At 37.4% G+C, this 21,196-nt stretch overlaps 2 long non-coding RNA genes across 2 annotated transcripts; both read right to left on the reverse strand.

Annotated features, from left to right (window-relative positions):
- Positions 1-1,638: 1,638 nt before the first annotated feature.
- Positions 1,639-20,671, reverse strand: LOC139946178 (uncharacterized). Its single transcript, XR_011787219.1, has 8 exons — positions 20,545-20,671; positions 16,707-16,838; positions 15,940-16,090; positions 14,534-14,694; positions 13,590-13,752; positions 9,014-9,179; positions 8,335-8,422; positions 1,639-7,993 (listed from the first exon to the last, which is right to left on the reverse strand). It is a non-coding gene; the product is annotated as an uncharacterized lncRNA (long non-coding RNA).
- Positions 9,595-12,087, reverse strand: LOC139946098 (uncharacterized). The gene is made up of 3 exons (XR_011787203.1): positions 11,937-12,087; positions 11,106-11,191; positions 9,595-10,733 (listed from the first exon to the last, which is right to left on the reverse strand). It is a non-coding gene; the product is annotated as an uncharacterized lncRNA (long non-coding RNA).
- Positions 20,672-21,196: the final 525 nt, after the last annotated feature.

Consider the following 21,196-nt stretch of genomic DNA (forward strand, 5'->3'; position numbering starts at 1 on the left):
ATTTTGCTCGCAAATGCAACAAGGCTATAACCTTATAGCCTTGCGTACTTACAAATTTTGCTCAAATTTTGCCCAAAAGTGTAACATGACTATAGCCTTGCCTATTTATTAATTTTTGCCCAAAAGTGCAACAAGACTATAGCCTTGCATACTTATCAAATTTTGCTCAAAAATATGACAAGGCTATAACCTTATAGCCTTGCGTACTTACAAATTTTGCTCAAATTTTGCCCAAAAGTGTAACAAGACTATAGCCTTGCGTATAAATCAAATTTTGCTCAAAAATGCAACAAGGCTATAACCTTATAGCCTTGCATGCTTATCAAATTTTGCTCAAATTTTTCCCAAAAGTGCAACAAGACTATAGCCTTGCATACTTACAAATTTTGCTCAAATTTTTCCTAAAAGTGCAACAAGACTATAGCCTTGCGTATTAATCAAATTTTGCTCAAAAATGCAACAAGGCTATAACCTTATAGCCTTGCATACTTACAAATTTTGCTCAAATTTTTCCCAAAAGTGCAACAAGACTATAGCCTTGCATATTAATCAAATTTTGCTCGCAAATGCAACAAGGCTATAACCTTATAGCCTTGCATACTTACAAATTTTGCTCAAATTTTTCCCAAAAGTGCAACAAGACTATAGCCTTGCGTATAAATCAAATTTTGCTCAAAAATGCAACAAGGCTATAAACCTTATAGCCTTGCATACTTATCAAATTTTGCTCAAAAGTATGACAAGGCTATAACCTTAAAGCCTTGCGTACTTACAAATTTTGCTCAAATTTTGCCCAAAAGTGTAACAAGACTATAGCCTTGTGTATTAATCAAATTTTGCCCAAAAGTGTAACAAGACTATAGCCTTGCATATACGACAAGGCTATATAACCTTTTAGCCTTGCATACTTACAAATTTTGCTCAAATTTTTCCCAAAAGTGTAACAAGACTATAGCCTTGCTTATTAATCAAATTTTGCTCAAAAATACGACAAGGCTATAACCTTTTAGCCTTGCATACTTACAAATTTTGCTCAAATTTTTCCCAAAAGTGCAACAAGACTATAGCCTTGCGTATTAATCAAATTTTGCTCGCAAATGCAACAAGGCTATAGCTTTGAAAATTGCGATAAGGCTGTAAACCTAAAGCCTCGAGTACTTATTGAATTTAACTTAATGTTATTATCAGAGTGTTTTATTTTATTTGTACAAGAATAAAGGCTATGCTATTTATGGGCAAGTCAACCATTAGTTGATTTGTCTTAACTAAGAACTGTATGTCTCATTATTTGACTCGTATACTTGGCCGCCATTTTTCCCCACAATGCAACAAATTCGGTGTGTATAATTTAATAGGAGTTTCCTTGCGCAAAATGACTAGCTAAAAGCGACTTATATATGCACCCAATTGTATTGTGGGAAAAAATGTCAGCCTGAGGGTCCATCTTATCCTGGTGGAACCCTCCCCCACCCTGTGGGGACTGACCATTGGTCCCTACAGGGTGGGAGAGGGTTCCACCAGGATAGGATGGACCCTCAATATTTATATTGGGGGGGGGGTAGGTTTGAGGCAAATAAAACACAAGATACAAGGAGAGTCATGTACAATTTTTTATTAAAAACTTTGGCCAAAAAAAAAAGCAGAGTTGTGCAAACACCTGTGCCTGTCGGTGGACCCCCTCGGCCACCTGGAACTTGTGATGATCTAAAGGCCCAAGTGCAACGTACGATAAGTTTTCTGTTCAGTGAAGTTCAATTAGATGTACTCCTAGTGTCTACTTCAAAGTTGTAATGTCCAACAAAATATACACAAGCTAGACGCAATTTTGGCGCTTTGTTTTAGACGCAAGTGTTGAGCAGAAGGTAGTTGTTGCTTGCTTAAATGAACTGATGCCCTCAAGGGCCAAAGATTTCACCGATTGTTGTCTCGCAACCAAGCTGTACTGGTGGTGCCCAGAGATGTCGAGGCTTGTTCAAATGGGATCCTAACTCGACAGATGATGACGACTTCTGTCCAGATGATGATGTGCTGGTCGAAGAAACAAGTTCTAATGGCCACTAATTTCCCCCTTGCTTTCCATGGGGCTGCAATTTGGATGTTCAGATGTAGTCAATTGACAAAATGGCTACGAGTGAACTTGTTTTTGACCAACTTTGATTAATAACAAAGTTGATGAGTGTTTAAAATACTTGATATGTATTAACCAAAAGCTCTGAGAAAAACACTTCGACGTATTAACACAAACGTCGCAATTTTTACAGTTTAAGTTCGGCAAATGGTGTTTTTTTCACTACATACATGGTTGCCAATAAATGATAACAAAGATGACATTGGATTAATATAACATCTACCATCCTTAAATAGAACCAGCCCTGACCATAATGACCAAACATTTCAACACGGCTAAGATTGAACAAGATCTGAAGTAAAAAGAAGCAATTTCGGATGCAACTGTAACCTAAATTGATGTTTTAAAACGATGCTTTTACTTGGTTTGCATTTACCATTTTTGGCCTGGAAAACAGAAGAAAAATTAAAACAACTTGTGACATTTAATTCCCCTCAAATTATTGTGTAATAAAACGAGGGACTGTAATACTTTGCAATTTAGGGCACATCTGTTTCCTAAATTGCTGTCTTGTTATGAATACTTTGGTTACATTAACACATTGTTGGCCTTGTAGATAGGATAAAGGGACTTAATAAAATTAGGAACAAATTTCTTTGCAACTTGGGAACAGCTGTTTCCAAAATTGTAAACTAAAGTTTTTGAATACTTTCACTTGGTTTGCACTGAAATATTATTGACCTTACAGTGCAACAAAACTTGTGTTTAACCGATTTCCCCTCAAATTACTATCTAATAAGATGAAGGCCTAAAATAAAAACTCTTGGCAAATTTTGGGCACACCGTTTCCTAAATTGAATGTTTTTTCATAAGGAATACATTCACTCGGAGTAACACAAGGGAAAGTGTTTGTACTCAACACACAAAGAACTGTGAGTAACTCGGAGTAACAAAAGGAAAGGTGTAGGTACTTAACACTAGGACTACTTAACACACAAAGGAAGTGTGAGCAACTTGGAGTAATACAGGGGAAAGTGTCTGTACTCAACACACAAAGGAAGTGTGAGCAACTCGGAGTAACACAAGGAAAGGTGTAGGTACTCAACACACAAAGGAAGTGTGTGTGAGCAACTCGGAGTAACACAAAGGGAAAGTGTCTGCACTCAACGCAGGAAGTGTGAGCAATTCAAGAGTAACACACAGGAAAATGTTACAAAGGAAGTGTGAACAACTCGTAGAAACACAAGGGAACGTGTCTGTATTCAACACACAAAGGAAGTGTGAGCAACTCAGAGTAACACAGGTGAAAGTGTCCGTACTCAACACACAAAGGAAGTGTGAGCAACTCAATACTCAATATTTTTTCTATAACCAGCATCACTGGTGAAAGGACTATTGCTTGCGTGCATTAATAACCCGATACCAGATATCTGTGTGCTGTAAATTTATACCTACAAACTTGAGACAAATTGATCACTTTGTAACCTGGAAATGACCTTTTACCTTTTATTTCAATTTTGGCTGACCAATTTATGACCTTTGACTAAAAATGGAGATTGAGTTGATTGCGTAACACTCTTAGCTAGTACAGATTGAATGCTGGAACACAACAGAAGTGTGAGGAACTCGAAGTTTTACAGAGGAAAGTGTTTGTACTCCACACACAAAGGAAGCGTGAGCAACTAAGAGTAACACAAGGGAAAGTGTCTGTACTCAACACAGGAAGTGTGAGCAACTCAGAGTAACACAAGGGAAAGTGTCTGTACTTAACACACAAAGAAAGTGTGAGCAACTTAGAGTAACACAGGGGAAGTGTCTGTACTCAACACACAAAGGAAATGTGAGCAACTTAGAGTAACACAGGGGAAAGTGTCTGCACTCAACACACAAAGTATGAGCAACTCAAGGAAAACTGTTTCTCAAGAAGACAATCAGAGTGCCCTAAATATTTTGTTTTGTGAGTTTGGCATTTACGAATCTGAATCATATATCTTTGAGTGTGAAGGGATGGATCTTTATAAACTAAAGGAGATGTTTCAGTAGTATACCACACAGGGGGTAGTGTGGGTAACTCTAAACACAACTCAGAGTAGGTGAAGGAGCTAAACCATACAAGGGAAAGTGTCTGTACTCAACACACAAAGAAAGTGTGAGCAACTCGGAGTAACACAAGGGAAAGTGTCTGTACTTAACACACAAAGAAAGTGTGAGCAACTTAGAGTAACACAGGGGAAGTGTCTGTACTCAACACACAAAGGAAATGTGAGCAACTTAGAGTAACACAGGGGAAAGTGTCTGCACTCAACACACAAAGTATGAGCAACTCAAGGAAGAGTGTCTGCACTCAACACACAAAGGAAGTGTGAGCTACTTAGAGTAACACAAGGGAAAGTGTCTGCACTCAACACACAAAGAAAGTGTGAGCAACTTAGAGTAACACGGGAAAGTGTCTGCACTCAACTCAAAAAGGAAGTGTGAGCAACTCAGAGTAACACAAGGGAAGTGTCTGTACTCAACACACAAAGGAAGTGTGAGCAACTCAGAGTAACACAGGGGAAAGTGTCTGCACTCAACACACAAAGGAAGTGTGAGCAACTTAGAGTAACACAGGGGAAAGTGTCTGCACTCAACTCACAAAGGAAGTGTGAGCAACTCAGAGTAACACAGGGGAAAGTGTCTGCACTCAACTCACAAAGGAAGTGTGAGCAACTCAGAGTAACACAAGTGAAAGTGTCTGTACTCAACTCACAAAGGAAGTGTGAGCAACTCAGAGTAACACAAGTGAAAGTGTCTGTACTCAACACACAAAGGAAGTGTGAGCAAGCAGAGCTCGGTTTTAAAATTCTTATCCTTAAATAAGATTTAGTTTGGAATAAACTTTCATTAGAATTTTTTCTTTAGGCGCTGCGTTGAAAATGATATAGTTCTACCAGGTGTGATTTTAAAAAACATGGTCTCAGATAAGTTGCAAATGTCACAAACTTTCTGTTTGGCATTGCTATAAAAACTAATTTTGTGATCTCCTGCATTAATTTGCCCTCGACAACGACCAGACCCTAAGAACCTTGACGTAGACCTGACCTTTGACCTCTTCTAAAAACAACCAACTCAAAAGAACCTACAAATTATAGTTATCCAATGTCATCTTTGGTATCAAAGGCAATAAAATTGGTGTTCTTACTAGATATTTTGGATGTGAAGTGGCATGACCAAGCAGAACATGTTTCTCCAGCCCTCATATCACCAACTGGATAGAAGTCCTCATCATCCATCGGGTCCAGATTCCATTGGCTCAAGCGAAGACATTTCAAAGCACCTTTGATGACCTCAAAAGATCCCCAGTACAAACCTGTTTACTCAAAAACAAAAGAATGACGTGACCAACAAAAGGCTAAATAATAAGGGGCCCTCATCCCGACGTCTTGAGAGATCGACCAGAACGTTTTAGGGACCAACCACTACCTTCCAGCTCAGGCCCTAGTATGAATGCATGCTTCCAAAAATGCTCGCTCTAGCTCGTCAAATTTTGTAAGGCATTACACCAGTGAAGGAGAACACTAGTTGTGCATCTAAAAGAATTTCACTGAACAAAGAACATACCATCCATTGCACCCGGGCCCGCAGGACCATCACTTGTTCCAGGCAGCCGAGGGGGTCCACCAACAGGCACAGGTGTTTGCACAACTCTGCGAGTTTTTCAATGGGTTTGGATGAGGCCCTAACATACATTCATCAAAATGAGTTGCTCCTACTCAATGAGTCCATGTTTTAAATCTTGAAAATTTCATTAAAAACCACCACCCTCAAACAAACAAACTTGAAGAAAAGCAAAAAAACAAAATGTTGTTTTCCCTTAGGATCTGAAAGATACGAAAATACTAAAGAAAAAACAAATATTGCAATTCTTTTTGTTAGAAATGCCCTCATCTATGCAAGATACTGAGATTTCCACAGTTTTCGTTCATGTTTGGTCATTGAACAAAGTTAATGGCTTCGCTTGCAAGAAAAGTCATTACTTTTTGAAAGTTTTACTGAGGTTTCCATAGTTTTATTTTTATGTTTGGTCATTGAAACAAAGTTAATGGCTTCGTTTGCAAGAAAAGTCATTATTTTGTTTACATTTCACTCTTTTAAATGGTCTCGCTTTTAGTAGGAGCAGCTCGTACACTTGATTGAAGTATTACAAAGACATATGATTCAGAATTGATTGTTAGTCAAACTAAATAAGAAAAAGTTTGAATTTTTCATTTAATCAAGATCCAAAAGTTCTGCAAAGTTTTGTTTAAAACATCTGTTAACAGTTTCAATCAGAGTGCTCTCGGACTGGTAAAACTGTTTCTCAAGAAGACAATCAGAGTGCCCTGATTATCAGCAAGAGAAGGTTTCAATTATTTTCATCAAAAAGGTTCTGCCAAAAGAATGGTTTAAAATGTCTTTAATCATTTCAAGCAAAATGATCCCTTACTAGTAAAACTGTTTCTCAAGAAGACAATCAGAGTGCCCTAAATATTTTGTTTTGTGAGTTTGGCATTTACGAATCTGAATCATATATCTTTGAGTGTGAAGGGATGGATCTTTATAAACTAAAGGAGATGTTTCAGTAGTATACCACACAGGGGGTAGTGTGGGTAACTCTAAACACAACTCAGAGTAGGTGAAGGAGCTAAACCATACAAGGGAAAGTGTCTGTACTCAACACACAAAGAAAGTGTGAGCAACTCGGAGTAACACAAGGGAAAGTGTCTGTACTCAACACACGAAGGAAGTGTGAGCAACTCAGAGTAACACAAGGGAAAGTGTCTACTCAACACAAAGAGGAAGTGTGAGCAACTCAAGAGTGACACAAGGGAAAGTGTCTGCACTCAACACACAAAGGAAGTGTGAGAGTAACACAGGGGAAAGTGTCTGTACTCAACACAAAAAGAAAGTGTGAGCAACTCAGAGTAACACAAGGGAAAGTGTCTGTACTCAACACACACAGAAAGTGTGAGCAACTCAGAGTAACACAATGGAAAGTGTCTGTACTCAACACACAAAGAAAGTGTGAGCAACTCAAGAGTGACACAAGGGAAAGTGTCTGCACTCAACACACAAAGGAAGTGTGAGCAACTCAAAAGTAACAGAGGGGAAAGTGTCTGTACTTAACACACAAAGGAAGTGTGAAGCACCCCTGGCACACCCCGAAACGTTGAATAATCTACAAAAAACATTTAACTAAAATAACCACTCAAATTTTGTTTGACTCCTAAGAATTTAGACACTTAAGTGTCTCCTATTTCAGTCATGCAACTCTGTATTTTGATAAAAGATTTGACATTTCCAGAAGACCAGGCACAGCAAGATTTTGTGCTGTGTTTTTAAAAAATTTTAATGGCTGTGAAAACCAAAACCATATGAATCAGATATTGCATGCCTGCTAATTGCTGATATATGAGATGGGCAAAAACCCCCGTGGGGGGAAAAATTCCCATGCCGGCTCCACTATATGGCAACCAAGTTTGTCAACTCCATACATCAGCATACATCTAGTGAGCTTAATGAATGTGCTAGAATAGATAGCGAAACATTCTTCCAACTCGGCCCTAGTCAACGTTTCAGTTTATAAACTTGATAATTCACGACACAAGGTGAAAGTATGAGCAACTCACCACGGTGGAAGTGGGAGAAATTCACAACACAAGTTGGGTGTGCAAGAAATTCACAACACAGGGGAAGTGCAGAATTTCACAGGGGCAAGTGTGATCAATTCTACACACACGGGAAAGAGTGAACAATTCACCACACAGTTAAAAACGTAAACTCTATACCTGTAATCTACAACTAAATACAAACTATACAAACAGGTTTAGGCAACGATGTTGATGGTTGTATGATGGGCTGCAAACTCCTTTTGATTATCCGACACTCTGTCTGGATTTAGTTGATCTGCAGAAGATGGAAAAGAAGGGAACAAGAACAAGATTTAACATCTTTGTTGATATAGCAATCATTGATTAATTATGCAATGTAAAACATATATGTGACTCAATGATCGAGGCACACCAGGGTAGAACTCTAAGTCGCACAAGTACTCATCAGAGTTTAGTAAATATCACCTCACATTATGCTTCTTTACTACAAGCCATGATAAAGAGGCAAAAAATTGAAAGATTGCGATGGGTTTTTACGCTAGTAACCAAGGAATACCAGGGTATTAAACCCAAACTACTTGGGTTTTCCTTAGAAATGTTAAGTTTGTTTGTCTCCAACCAATAATGTTAACATACCTGTAAAGTTGATTGATTGTTCAAGGCAGAGGACGTACTCCCACTCTGAATGAAGATCTGACACTCTCAAATGTCTGGATTAGCTGATCTGAGTAAATGAAACAAGGTCAGAAAACTAGTTTAACATAACAACAATAAAGCCGTGTACAGATAATTAAGAGCAAATTCAATTGAATCTAAAGACTGTGTAACCTGTGACATCAACACATGTTTAAAGAAGATTCATCACCAAAAACCACATGGTCCGTTAATTTTCTATGACCACAAAATACAACTCAGCAGTGCAAATGTCAACACAGGCCCTAAATTTCATCTTGTAGAGGCTGGGTCAAGAAAACTGGACAACTGTGGGATTTGAACCTGGGCCCTTTGGATTAACAGAGATGCGATCTACCAACTGAGCCATCCAGCTCTGATTTTTTAAAATTATATTTGTTCAGGGTACCAGTCAGAAGCCATTCAACAAAAAACTATTGAATTGCAAGAGATCAGCCAGCAATATAGGGTAGACCACCAATAGGGCTAGATAGCTCAGAGGGACCTAGAGGTGGACCAGTACAGGGGGACCTAGAGGTGGACCAGTACAGGGGGACCTAGAGGTGAAAGGCCATTCAGGACAGATACAATGCGCATATTCAACCACCAATTTTGTGTTATCAATATCAATTTTGTATCATACCTGTAGACAGGAAGTTGAAGGAGTTGTCATAACGAAGATTACTGGACACTAGGCTTCAGCATCACTTCTGCTCTGTGCAACACAGACTGCCACTATGACTGATGATCTGACAATCTGGCCAGCACTATGACTGATGATCTGACAACCTCAGTTTGGATCACTTGATCTGTAGATGAAAAAAAAAGAGAATGAATTAGTGATAAGAGGTTCCGTTAAGAACTTCGTTTCAAATAAAATCATCAAGCGTCAAGGATCGGTAGTAACCCAGCAAACATAATAACGTGCCCTGAACGTCGCTACGACGTTATTTGAATGTTGGGAGAACGTTTTTATTTAACGTTGTACGGACGGATAAGTGTGGAGTTTTGTCAACGTCTAGATAACGTCGCGTCATGACGTAATATAATAACGTTGTGAAAACGTTAAATCTTCACGTTTTGATAAAGTTATTTCTGAACGTGATTGTGACGTATTTATATAACGTCATCAACAGGAAAAACCCAACGTTATAAAAACGTTATTAAATGCTTTAAATAAATGTAAATTTATCACAACAAATCAAGACACATGCATACCAAAAGTGCTTTTGGCTCTCTTAACATCTTTAATTGCATACAAATCATTTCATAGAAAAGACAGCAAAACTTTAAAGCATGGTTAAATATAACTCAAAATGCGTTGTATAATAAAAATGGCAAAGATGGAGATTTACAGTTAAATGGTCTGTATACGTTTGGCAATGACTCTACAAATTCAAGGCAATAAAAAACAACTGTATTGTCAGAAGTTCAGCAGCTGTAGGTAGTGTAATGCATTTTGAGAAGCTTTTAACTTCGAAGTTCTCCGGTTATAGAAAAAATAGATCACTTTTTATTCCCCAAAATTTAGATCTAAGAAATATTCTTCCTGTGTGGAAATAATCGTCCTGTTTTTTCCCGGTGAAATCTCCAAAACACAAACATCTTTTGAAGTGAAATATTCACAGAGGGTTAGTTTTATTGTATTTATCTACATGTATATATTATATTATATACACATACAGTAAGTTCCATACCATTGTTACTGAAACTCACTGCTTGTTCAAATCTAGTTGTAGATACATCGTACCATAAAACTAACCTGTGAAAATTCATGTGGAAAGAATATATAGTCTGCAATTTGAACACCCAATCTGAGAAGCGTTTCTGGCAGAAACACTCATCAGCTTCAAAATGTTTTTCCAAAACCACATTACTTCAAAGTGAACTGTTTCTCAAAATGTTTCTTACCAGGTAATTTTATTGCCAAATGTATAACCCTTTGAAAACAAACGTTTTTGAAGTTAACTTTAAACACAGTTCCAATTGTCTTCAGATTTCAAAAGTAAAAATACAGTGCCATTCTAATGAATTCCCACACAAATTGTTTTTGTTTTTTTTACATTTGGATGGAGCAAAATCCAGTGTGAATGGCAAAATTGTTGAGGAGGAATGTTGAATTTAGAACTTTTTTGAACATATTGAATAATGTTAAATACTGTTCTTGTTTAAATTTCTTCATTTAGTGCATCTACGTTTTAAAATCAGTAACAAAAGCTCAGCTTTGAGATAAAATGTTAAAAAGGGTTTGGGGAAAAAAGGATAGCAGGCAGCAAGTGGTACACGGCAAAATTGTCGATGGATTAGTCAGAATCACCAAGGGTCACCACATCCGAAAAGGTAGGTATTCCTCAACAAAGTTCCTAAATGTAAAAGAAAATGTGAAACAAAGAGAAAATTGAGTCATTTTGACCTTTCCCACAAAATGTGTACATGTATTTCCTTTATCAATGTACACATGTATATCGGTTCATCCATGTCGGGTCAACAAGAACGAGTTTGACATTGTTATTTTCTAATGTATACATCGTGAAACATAACTGTCCATATGTACCTGCACAATATCAAAATGTCTATGGACTGAAAACATGTTCCATTAATCTTTGTATAGGATAGTGAATACCTTTTGTCTTCATGCTATCTAGTTTTTTTTTACAATATATTAGGCGTTGCCAACATTTCCATTGAGAGTATTTCACATACAAAGCTACATCATGCACATGTAATTCACTCACCTGTACTTGGGCCCAACTTTTGTTGTGGGGAAATTTTTAGGTGTCAAGAAGATGAGATGGCCTCCTCTAACTTTTTCAGCAAGCTCCTAAAAGTAAAATAAAAACATTTTTAAGAAAAACATAAAGTAATTGGGGTGGTCATTCGAAATGGTAAAACTAAGCATTTTCATTCCTTCTACCCACATATTGTTTGTCTCAGCTAACAAAATTAACTGTAATTGATCAACAAACCTTTTTTTAAATGCTGCCGTTTCATTAAAAAAAGGTAAATCAATCAACATTAAAAAAGCATCAATCATGCTTCACTATTCCATATATGCTTTCTGAAAAAAATACAAATGTTGGTTCCTTTCAGTTACCCCTTAACTACTCCTTCAACAATATTAATTATATATATAAATTGATGAAATACTTTTCCTTTTACCGTAGCTGATTTGTGGAAAGCACAATAACAGTAACACACACAAATTAGTGCCCTCCTCATAAGTAAGCATAATAATATATTAAATTAAACATCATGGCGTCGAAAAGCAGTCAATTTTCCTCAAAAATCTGTGGTTCACAATTATTCTACTCTGGGACAAAGGATACAGAGTAAACTGGTGTCAAAGAGCACGGAGGAAGATCAAACACGAAGATTGGTTGGCCGTATTCTAGCTACCTCTGCCATTGTATGTGTAAAAATGTCTCATTGTATTGTTGTCTGGAGATGTACACACGACGTACATGAATGATGACATATATAGACAATCGTGATAACCAAAGAAAATACTTGCTTTTTTACGGAAAACACAACAAGATAAAGTGAGTTTTTGTATGTATAATACTTACCATTGTCGAGAAGATGACAACTTAACAACCGATGTAAATTTGGTCGGCGTAACGTACAGGCTAGGAGAAGAATACGACGGTTGAACGGCGGAAGTGCAGCATAACATTTGAACAATCCCCCACAATCCTCCGCGCGGATTGTAGCCTCGTACTTTATATGAGAATTTACTTTTTTAATAATTGTATGAAGTTTTTTATTATTAATCTTTTTGTTCTTTACTAACACCTATATGAGTGTCTTTATTTTTTTTATTTATAAAATATTACCATAAAATAATAATATAATAAAAAAGTATTATTTTTTATTGAAAACGTTTTGTAGAGGATTTCTGCATGACCGCGGCCATCTGCCTCGTGGTACAACGTTGATACAACGTTATATCTGTACGTTGCCCACGTGCCCCGAGGATACACGTCGTGCGACACATGCCAGTGAACTGTCAAAACACTGTTCGGTAACTTTGTTAAAACAAGTTTCCACAACGTCCCATTATCAGACGATGAAAACTACGTCGTTGCAACGTTAGTTGTACGTTGCCAAATAACCTGACGAAGGTACAACATTCAAGCAACGTTGCCAAACAAAGCTAAAGTGACTTTATTAAGACGTTGTGAAAACACAAAGCCACAACTCTCAGATAACGTTTTGCACAGAACATTCACATAACGTTTGTATATGACGTTTAAAAAACGTTAGACAAAAGTTGTATCTAAGTTGTGGAGTAACGTGACGAAACCAAAACCTTCTGACAACGTTGCATAACAATATTCACAGGACGTTTTTATACGATGTTAAAACATAACGTTTTTATAACGTTGTATTTATGTCATTGTGTAACAAGACCAAACTGCAACCTTTTGGCAACGTTGTAGGTTAGTTGTGTTTTAGTTGGGAAGCAACATTACCAAAATACAACTTCACAGTAACGTTACGATGACGTTACGTGTTTGCTGGGAAAGCACATATTATAAACAAGGAACCTCAAATAAATTCAATGAACCTTGCCCCAAACCCAGCGCGCCCTCAATCAGCGAAAGTTGTAGATGTTTGAAAATGCTTGAAGGCTGTACATTGTACCAATCTCCAGGCGTCCGGCACACTGTGTGGCAATTCTTTCTCAGTCGTGAACGTGTACTGTGTTGGAGTGGCCAGCATCTGGAGGTTATAGATTAAAATCCTGCTCAGGTAATTTTTGTCTTTGTTCAGCCTCAACCTATTATAAAATGTGCCCAGTCATATTCGCTTGCGTTTGAAATACTAAGTATTGCTTTATTCACAACACTCTCCTGGCAGGTCTCTGTTTTCTAACCTTTTTGTGAACAGTGACAATGTCAGAAATGTGACTCATTTCATTTCATTTATTTTAGTTGTGAATGTGAAGCCAAGGACTCTCTGAAAAGCGAACTGAATCATTGTAGTAGCTAAGAACCCAATGAGGAAAGAAGTTTCAGTTTTAGATGTAGGAGGAAAACCCAAGAAAATAATTCAAGGGAAAACCCAAACAGTTACAGGTAGGAACTGATAACCCAATCCATGTAGTGCCCCCGGTGTGATTTAAACAGGGGAACCTAGAGGTGGAGGCAATTTAGGAAAGATCACTACACCAATTTGACCACCAATTTTGTATTATTAATATTAATTTTGTATCGTACCTGTAGACAGGAAGTTGAATGAGTTGTCAAATCGCAGATTGCTGGACACTAGGCTTCAGCATCACTTCTACTCTGCGCACCACGGACTGCCACTATGACTGATGATCTGACAATCTGGACAGCACTATGACTGATGATCTGACCTCAGTTTGGATCACTTGATCTGTACATGAAAAAAAGAGAATGAATTAGTGATAAGAGGTTCCGTTAAGAACTTCGTTTCAAATAAAATCATCAAGCGTCAAGGATCGGTAGTAAAGCACATATTATAAACAAGGAACCTCAAATAAATTCAATGAACCTTGCCCCAAACCCAGCGCGCCCTCAGTCAGCAAAAGTTGTAGATGTTTGAAAATGCTTGAAGGCTGTACATTGTACCAATCTCCAGGCGTCCGGCACACTGTGTGGCAATACTTTCTCAGTCGTGAACGTGTACTGTGTTGGAGTGGCCAGCATCTGGAGGTTATAGATTAAAATCCTGCCTAGGCCATTTTTGTCTTTGTTCAGCCCCAACCTTTTATAAAATGTGCCCAGTCATATTCGCTTGTGTTTGAAATACTACTTATTGCTTTATTCACAACACTCTCCTGGCAGGTCTCTGTTTTCTAACCTTTTTGTGAACAGTGACAATGTCAGAAATGTGACTCATTTCATTTCATTTCATTTATTTTAGTTGTGAATGTGAAGCCAAGGACTCTCTGAAAAGCGAACTGAGTCATTGTAGTAGCTATAAGAACCCAATGAGGAAAGAAGTTTCAGTTTTAGATGTAGGAGGAAAACCCAAGAAAATAATTCAAAGGAAGACCCACACAGTTTCACAGGTAGGAACTGATAACCCAATCCACATAGTGCCCCCGGTGTGACTTAAACAGAGGATCCGAGATGTGGAGGCGATTTAGTTCGACCACCATTTTTGTACTATAAATATAAATTTTGTATCGTACCTGTAGACAGGAAGTTGAATGTGTTGTCACAGATTGCTGGACAATAGGCTTCAGCATCACTTCTGCTCTGTGCTACACGAACTGCCACTATGACTGATGATCTGACAATCTGGACAGCACTATGATTGATGATCTGACAACCTCAGTTTGGATAACTTGATCTGTAGATGAAAAAAAGAGAATGAGATTCAAGATTCAATTGCTTTGCCCAAAGTATCAAAAAACAGTATCACTCAGAAGTAGACAGTACTTCAGACACTAGCTGAAATGTGACACTGCTGAGGGATCCATTTTAAAAAGCAGAGTTTGCTGGCAATGGTCCCAAGGGCATGCATTTGAGACAGAATTTAACAATTTTCTACCTCTATGAGGAAATAAAGGTCCAATGAGAATGAAATTAAACATCAATCAAGTGTTATTTTGCCTTGACACCCTGAAAATTTCTGCAGTGAAACCACTGTGAAAACTCAATGAAAAGTGGGATTTGGCTGAAATTCAAGGAATAATTTCTCTTTCTCACATGCTTTCCCTTAAATCAGCTTGAGAAAAGGAGTCTCAAAACCAGCACTGGCCTCCCAAAATGTTGCCCTGATTTCAGGGAACGCTCTGCATCCAAGCCCAGACTTATAGAATTGGTCAATAATTCTCCGGCATGTAATTTCCCACTTCTCCCCACTCCATGGTTTTATGGTGTTTTTTTTGCCACGTTAACATGATCTACGGCAATGTTTATTACATAGGTCTACCAACAGTGTGCTGAACAGTAAAGCTCTAGAACTGCAAAGGTTGTGGGTTCGAATCCCATTTGAGTAATATGCCTGGTATTGTCTACAGAACTTGGGGAAAGTATGAGTATACACACATTGGAGTAAGGGTATGCTCTTGTTGCAAAAAAACACACACAAAAAACACAACACCTGATTTGTCCGCCATACCACTCTTGCAAAGAGCTGAACAACACTTTCAAGAGTGTAGCTCGGTTCATACTTCCTGCAAAGCGTTTTTTACGTCACAAATTCGCAATGAATATCTCATAGCAGTTCAACTCTGCTCAACTCACTTGTGGATGTTGCTGCACCACACAACCAACCAGGGCAATAGACCGATCCATTACGCCCGGCCTCCTTACCAGTTGACCAATCACAGCCGCAAAACCCGATCACCATTAGTGTAAAGATCACCAAACGGTTCAAATGGTGATCAGATTTCGCGGTTGTGATTGGTCAATGATAATTGGGCCTGGCTTAATGGATCGGTGTATTTCCATCAGAAATGGGGGATAGCTTTACTGGTACAGTGTACTTGTGTTCAGAAGTTAAGCTCATACAAAAAAATGTTTATGGATGATATTTATTAACATCATTCATCAACTTTTTTGTTTGTTTATATCAACTTTTGTTACACACCTTTAAATGTGAAGTTGCTTGAGTTGTCAAAGCAGATTGCTGGCTACTTGTCAAGGCTTCATCATTGATAGATTGAAACATCTCTGCTCAGTTCGATGGACAGCCATTCATGAATGAAGATCGGTCATCTCTGCAGTCTTCATTGGTCCATCTATAAAATTTGAAAAAACATTTAGTGAGTAAACTATATTCATTGAGTCATGCAGTTTACTATTCATTGAGTCATGCAGAATTGTCCAATACCGGCTGGCTTATATTGAGTTGAAATGTCTCACTAGAGCGCCACCTATCGTTAGGAGTAGGACAGACATGTTCAATTGCGTGGGCACAATCATCATCACAGCATTGTTAGTTAAACTGTAATGAGAGGAAATAGTCTGCACAATTTGTACACTTAGTATATGATTCTATATTTAATAAAGACTAGCTTTTTAATAAAATTTGACGATTTGAGGGTTTTTAATAAAATCCAAAATAGGTACTTTAACATCGATATAGTTCATGATCCACATTTTTTTGCGATCCCTATGCTTTACCAAAGGCCTTGTAAGAGCCCCTAAACAACTCATGAATATTTAGGCATTACTTATTCAAGTTCCTTGATCAATGTCCATATTTTATAAAATTTGCTTTCAGTACTTAAAGCTCTCAAATTTGTCATGCGCATGCCGGTCTCACAGGAATCATTGCGCCCATCTCTATCGGTGATTTAATGCAGACGTACACTTTTGCTAACGCTAAATTGCGCAAGAAAGTGTGAATCGTACCTGTAAATCAGAACGTTGAATTGAATAGAGAAAGCAGATTGCTGGCGACTTATCAAGGCTTCAACATTGATAGATTGAGACATCTCTGCTCAGTGTGTGGGAAAGCAACAGTGACTGAAGACCAGACATGAGCTGCAGATGAAAAAAGGGAATGAAAACAAAATTAATAGTTTGTTAGGTGCACAAAAAATGCAAGTTAGACAAATCGTTAACACAACTGCACACAGCAGATCATTGTGTCTTCATTGATACATTGTGTCTTCAATTTCACCTCGCGCAATCACCCAAAAAATACAACAAAGCAAAACAAATCAAGAAGAAAAATCTAACATTACACAGTTATAAATACTCTTTTCATCTGATATATAAGTTTGTCATTTGTGTGAAGCTCTTTACACAATCAATCCTGGACGATATCAGACATTTTGACTGGCGCTTTATCCCCCGGTAAATACATTTTATCATGAATATTTTTGAACATTGAAAGTACCCTTCCCTTAAAAATTGGATAACAATGGCTCTACAGGCCTGTGAGCGGGTCATGAAAAAAAAAACCGGAAAATTGTTGTCCGGATTTTGGGCCAGCACTATGAACGTAATAAAAGGCTTGAACTCTCAATGACCTGGGGAATGTTCCAGAAAATCCACTCCGTTTTACTGCTACAACACTTATTCAGATGACCCGTCACGAAGTGACGATCCGTGCTTTGTGTACGAAGCATTCATGTTCGGGCATCTAGGATATTTTTGTTAATAAATATTTTTGTTATGAAATTTTAAAATTACCCTGGTTATTTGCCCAAAATAACAAAAATAAATAATTTAATAAAAAGTGTGAATAATCATTGTCTTTCAAATTTGATTTTTATTAATTTTTTTCCCCCATTTCTTTCTCTGAGTGATAATTGAATCAACAAGCTGATCGTTTAAATATTATATTAATAATAATATTGATCGAAGGGTTAAAATAAAAATCTCCAAAAATATTAGAAAATGATATGAGGCACATGGCTTCTTTAAACCTCTTAATTTTTTTTCCAGAATGCTCAGAAAAATATTCAGTCACATGATTTGATCATCATGAATTGTGAATTGAAATAGTGTTTGATGAAACTTTTTCGGTGGGCAAATATTTTTATATGGCCTCAACATTATGACACATTTTTGTTACTTGTAGAAATGCCTAAAATACCAAACTTTTTGCATTTACAAGTGCAAATATCCAGTGGAGCCTTCAAGTTTCTAAGTTTTGGTCAAGGGAGAGGAGACTCTTTGCTTTGCAAACAAAACCACACAATTTTTATCAGGGACTGTTTACACTGCGCACAGAGAGGTAAAAGATTTGCCACGATTTTAGGGACACCTCGAAAACGGGACCTCCTACGTAGTTGCGATAACGTAACCCTCCTGCCGATGGCGGAGCCGGAGGGTTACGAGTCACTTCAATCGAAATACGGCGAAATGGTCAAACACGTGCAATTTCAACAGCTAGTCAACAGATTTGCTCAATTTTTTCCCCTTTTGAAAATCATGACTTAAATTCTAAGAACACGACCTTAATCCTCAATATCTAATGAATAACATTCAACACACTATTGAGAAAGTATTTTGAACTAAAGTACAAAAACTTACCAGATCCCGGAGCAAAACAGTCACAAATTTCCCAGGTTCTATTTTGAACCTGTCGCTTCGCCATTTTGTGACTTCCCGATGTTCATTGCTGTTAGACTAAACCATTCTGTAAAAGGGGTGTTATAAGGCAGAGCGGCAGTTCGTGTGCGCTGTCGGTTTACTATGCCCGCTGTTCACTCACTTAAAGCACTGCCGCACTGCAGCACCCCTTGTAACACCCCTTTTACAGAATGGTTTAGTCAAACATGGCTGCTGTAACCAGCGACAGGTTCAAAAATAGAACCTGGGAAATTTGTGACTGTTTCGCTCCCGGAATCTGTTAAGTTTTTGTCCTTTTTTTCAAAATATTTTCTCAATTGTGTTTTTGGATGTTATTCATTAGACATTGAGGATTAAGTTCGTGTTCGTAGAATTTGTGTCATTATTTTTTAAAGTGGTAAAAAATGAGCAAATCTGTTGACTAAAATATTTTGTTGTTTTTCGATTAAAGCGACTCGTAACCCTCCAGCTACGCCGTCGGCACTGCAGCACCCCTTGTAACACCCCTTTTACAGAATGGTTCAGTCAAACACGGCTGCTGTAACCAGCGACAGGTTCAAAAATAGAACCTGGGAAATTTGTGACTGTTTCGCTCCCGGAATCTGGTAAGTTTTTGTCCTTTTTTTCAAAATATTTTCTCAATTGTGTTTTTGGATGTTATTCATTAGACATTGAGGATTAAGTTCGTGTTCGTAGAATTTGTGTCATTATTTTTTAAAGTGGTAAAAAATGAGCAAATCTGTTGACTAAAATATTTTGTTGTTTTTCGATTGAAGCGACTCGAAACCCTCCGGCTACGCCGTCGGCAGGAGGGTTACGATATCGCAACTACCTCCTAGGATACCTTAAATTAGGTATCTTAAATGTAGAAATGCCTAAAATACCAAACTTTTTGCATTTGCAAGTGCAAATATTCAAAGGAGACTATTGCGCCGCGTGATTGTTTACGCTTCCTTACGAAGAATACATGTGAGTTGACTGGCTGGAAAGTGTAGCAAGTATTTATAATCAAAGTTCAAAATATTAGCGGGATTTTCAATCATTTTTATGACTACATTTTTTATTGTTTATTCTTTAAATAAACACAAGCAAATCAGTTGAATAAAATTATTATTTAGTTTTTTAATTATTCTAAAGGTATCTTGCTTTTCTATACCTTGGTTAAAAAAACAGGGGGGTCAGATATTTACTTTTTGAGATATGCCAGTTTGAAAACCTGACATTATTTACTGTTTATTCCTATGATGTTACAAAATTTAATCTCTCGAGACCGGTAATTAGGCCTAATTTGCATTTTCTAGAAATAACAATAAATAATAGAAAGTAGATTGAGTTTTTTGTGTTCAATAGCCTTTTTTTAGGTATCTTGCTTTTTTATTCCTTGTCCAAAAATGAAGGTGGTCAGATATATGCTTTGGAAAAGTTTCCGTATGGCGCCACCACTTTTTCATTCGAAATAAAATAATATAGTATCTAATTTACCTGATTGATATATCCCTTTTTGTAAAAATGAGTGAAAAAGTGGTGGCGCCATACGGAAAGTTATCCTATGCTTTTTGAGATGTTTATTAATCATTTGTTTATTTACGCAAAAGGTCAATATTTAGGTTTTGATAATTCCCACGGGACTTTAAATCATAATTAGAGCTCAGTTATTCAAAATCTATGCAATCAAATTGTTTGCAGTCTTTCATTCACACAAAACTTGTTGCAGGGAACAAATAATATAAAGTTTTTTGTGACTTGGAAGCTTTGTTTGTTAATTAGGACTGTATAAATATTGTTTATTGTTTTGTTTATTTTTTACGTTGTTTCCAGGGCAGCGCCCTTGACTTTGAACTTGAATGAACTAAATTTCTCATAACTCGGGAATCATTTGACCGATTTTCTTCAAACTACCACCAAACAATTACAATCAATGTGCTCTTCCATTCTAGCCACATTGCAAAGCAAAGTAACAATGATAATTTTTTTACCTGACATCCTTAATAACATACGACCTGCGATATGCACCCGCCTCCCGTCATAATTAAGGCCCCTCCCACCCCCGACCGGCCGCGTGGTTCGAAAATGCATTCAGGAAAAAAAAAATCACTTGGCACACTCGACCAAAAAAAAAAGCAATATTTGTTTGCATTTACATGTTTATAAAGCAAAAGTTACTTACCAGAATATTCCTCATTTCTTGTGGAACTTGTCAACTTGTCCAGGCGCATGAAAAACATGTACTTTCGGGACCTTTTCCAACGTCCGGAGAGGCTAAAAACATTTACACATGTGTCAAGAAAAATCGCCATTTTGCAAAGGACCTCATTTCACCTACAGTGTATATTTTGTGTCTACACACAAACATACACCCCACAACATAGTTCCCAAATTTTTAAATTCAACGTTGCAGACAAAAAATTGAACCATTTTTTCACCAAATAGAATAATTCTACCGAATTATTTGACTTAGAATATTTAACAAATACTTTCGAAGAGAAAGAGTGCCCTTTTAATCACGAGTTCTAGTACGGCGGATTGATATTTCCAACCTCTCCAAGTAAAGTCGGCACACACCACTTGTTGCGTGGGGGTGGCGCAATTTTTGAGAAGGGATCCTAATACACATGGTAGTGGTGTAGAAGCGAGAACACTCAATTATTTACCCCCCCCCCCCCCAGCAAATTACACTGTCACTATACAAAATAACGGGCGACATAATTCCCATGTTTCTAAAAGTATAATGAAGGAATAATACCCCTGCTCACATCTCTGCAGTCAGCCTACATTACAACTAGTTCCCCAAAAGCATTTTGAACAGAACAAGTTTCTGA

Source organism: Asterias amurensis, chromosome 13 (genome assembly GCF_032118995.1).
Source record: "Asterias amurensis chromosome 13, ASM3211899v1".
Taxonomy (NCBI): domain Eukaryota; kingdom Metazoa; phylum Echinodermata; class Asteroidea; order Forcipulatida; family Asteriidae; genus Asterias; species Asterias amurensis.